The sequence below is a fragment of the Triticum dicoccoides genome, unplaced genomic scaffold (genome assembly GCF_002162155.2).
Source record: "Triticum dicoccoides isolate Atlit2015 ecotype Zavitan unplaced genomic scaffold, WEW_v2.0 scaffold142878, whole genome shotgun sequence".
Lineage (NCBI taxonomy): Eukaryota > Viridiplantae > Streptophyta > Magnoliopsida > Poales > Poaceae > Triticum > Triticum dicoccoides.
The window spans coordinates 1-3,127 of record NW_021201446.1 but is presented as its reverse complement, the minus strand read 5'-3'; the positions used below and the strand labels follow the sequence as shown (position 1 = coordinate 3,127).

At 57.2% G+C, this 3,127-nt stretch overlaps 1 pseudogene; it reads right to left on the bottom strand.

Moving 5' to 3' along the window:
• Positions 1–1,358: 1,358 nt before the first annotated feature.
• On the bottom strand, positions 1,359–3,095 carry LOC119343836 (annotated as a pseudogene).
• Positions 3,096–3,127: the final 32 nt, after the last annotated feature.

Below are 3,127 nucleotides of genomic sequence, written 5' to 3'. Positions count from 1 at the left end.
CTAGAAGTGTGGTGGTAGGTGCCAACACTCGGTGCGCGTCTCGGGAGTGTGACCCCTTCACGGACGGCGGCGCCGCCGGCACCTGGAGGGGGGAAACGGCCGTGTCGGGTCGACACTAAGGGAATCTTGCGGTGGGTTTGGCCCAGACCTTGTTCCGAAGTGTTCCTATGGGCTGACCTACCACAACCGGGTGGAGAGGTCCATTAGTTAAAGCCCGTCCGGTGAAAGTCAAAGGGTTAGATCTCCTGGTCAACCGCTTTAGGGTTTGGCGGGACAAAGGTCTTGGGGGTAGCAATGCCACCGGATCATTGCGCGGGGCCCTCATACATGCCTGAAGGTGTGGCGGTGGCATGTCTGAGGAGGCAGCACACGGCTCCGGGTGTGGCCCCCCTCACAGACAGCGATGACAGGATATAGTAAACGTTCTGCGGTAACGGTGCGGCGTGAATATTATTGAACACTCGGTGCGTGATAAAATCATAATTTTCTTACACGGCTGGGCACATGTGATATAAGACGGATGGTAATTTTTCATAATTTTTGATGATGCAGAAGTATCTGAACAGTTCCCTCTATGCAGATTGATCTTCGCATGTCTACAATTGTGACCGGCGGCTTCCGGGGGCTAGACATGCCGCCAAATCTTGCGTTGGGGCCTCTTAGATGTCTAGAAGTGTGGTGGCGGGTACGCTAGGGTGTCTAAAGAGTCATGAAAATATTAAAGTGGCGTTAAATTAAGAATTTCACAAATAAGACCCATGAAAACTAGTCGACAGAAAATAGGTTAGAATAATAATACTAATTAAGTAGTAAATATAAATGCAATGAAAACCACCTTAAACTAATTTCGCACAAATGTTACGCGTTGCAAAAAATCCGCAAAAATGTAAGCCTAGTGCTTTCGTCCGGCACACGACTTATATGTCCTATAAGGCTTATATGTCCTATAAGCCGAGTGCCTGCTTTGGACACACGGCTTATAGGCTGCTCCGTGACGGCACCGTCAACCACTACCATTACAGACACGCGGCAGATGTCTTTACCGAGTGTGTGCTGTAAGCTGGGTGCCTTTTTCCGTAGATACCGTATGTTTCATATAAGTCGTGAGCTTTTTTGCGAAACACGGCTTATAGATGACCATAAGCCGAGTTCCTCGTATTTACCGGGTGTTTTTTCCTCGAGACTTGGCTTAGAGGAGCATAAGCCGGGTGCCCGAAAAAAAGCACTCGGTTTATAGGCTAACACACGGGAAACTTGGATTTTCCTGTAGTGGTTCATCCATACACTTCTCCTTGTTCGTGGTGTAATCTTACTCCATCATGTTCTCAAAACAAAAAACCTTCAAAAATAAATAAATCTCACTGCATCATGTAAACAATTTTAAGGCCTCCGATCTTAACCTTTCCATGTCTAGGCACCAATGTCACTATCAGACTCTCATCTATGTCGGCACCCAAATCTTCCAAGAGCTCGTTCAACGCCACCCTCATGCTCGTTTCTATCCTCGTGGCCTTCCCTGTGCCGTCCATCCTGGGATGGCTCAAGCACAGGTAGCTCCCGGCCAGCTCCCGCCCGCTTGGCTCGACCTTCTCGTACTCCATGGCGTTCACGTACACGTCAAACTTGACCATTTCCGTGCCGTCGGTCTCGATGCCCTCGACCACCAGCACCTCCTCGCGCACCGCCTTCTCTCGCGGGCTTCGAAGCACCCGCGGCCGTCTTACCTCCACGGTCACCGCCGCGTCAAGGGATAGCGGGAACCTGACGGACTTCAACGACGACGAGCCTTTACCTCTGTTCACGTTTGGAGTAGGAGATGGGCGTGCGTCGGCCCACGGCATGCCGACGCCGTCGAACCTGTACCGGAGCTTGTCGATGTCGAGCACGTCGCGGACGGTGATCCGCACCAGGCGGGCCTCCTCGTCGTAGAAGACGAAGGAGGAGTCGAGCCAGTCAGGGTCCGTGAAGTCGACGTGGCCACGGTAGCCGCGGGCGGCGCCGACGTCGCGCCACGCCTCCCACTGGCGGTCGACGTTGTTGTGGTGCGGGTAGAAGAGCGGGTCTCGGCCGGCGGAGTAGTAGGTGCCCATGTCCTCCACGTTGTGGAAGGCCAGATCGCCGGTCCAAGTGTGCATGGTGTTGTGCGGGGTCATTTCCACTGTCCCAGGGCCCGGCCTGTCAGACTGGCCGGCACGGAAAAGCTGGCCGTGGAAGAGGGACGGCAGGGCCGCATTGCCGATCATCTGCTTGTACATGATCCTGAGGTTCTGCTGGATCTGCTGCTCGTCAGTGAGGTTGTTCTCGACGCGCGCGAAGTCCAGGTTGACGACCGTAGGCGGCGCGTGCGCCGGGTTCCGCACGGGGTCGTGCAGCGGCGACGACGAGTTGGCGAACTCCGCCGGCATCCGCATTCCCTCCGGCACGTCCCAGCCCCAGAAGGGCAGCGCGAAGCCGGGCTCCCCGAGCAGCCTCGCGGCGATGCGCTCGAAGAAGTAGAGGTAGGCGCGGTGGAACGGGAAGAACCACGAGAAGTGGATCTGCATGTTGAGCTCCGGGTCCCCCGTCTGGCGGTAGGAGCCGGTGCAGTAGGCGCAGTGGACGTTGGCCAGCTGGTAGAGGCTGCGCGCGTCGCTGTGCGGCAGCGCCCTCATCAGAGCTATCGCGCGCTCGTACTTGGCCATGTGCTCCGCCCCCACGGCGTGCATCGGCCGCCGGACCCTCAGCGGCTCCGCCGGGTCCGGGAGCGTGAAGTTGATCGGCTCCGACGCGGGCGCCGGCGGGCAGCATTAGAAGGGCGGGATCGGGTGCGGTGGCAGCGTCACCTTGACGCACGTGTGCAGGCTGGTCACGAGAGGACCGCCAATCTTCTTCTTGCCGCCGCTGCCGTCGGAGAGTGGGGCGGTGTCGGCGTCGCCTGCGCATGAGACGATGTACGGGTCGAGGCCGGAGACGGTGATGAGCGCTCTGGGCAGAGAGTAAGTGCATGGGTTTAGGGAGACCAGGAAGGCGGTGTAGACGACGATGACCGTGGCTGCGGCGGAGGCGCAGATGAGAAAGACGCAGGCCGCGAGTGGAGCACGGTGTCCATTGGCCATGGCTTCAGGTGCTAGCAGCTTGTTGCTTCGCA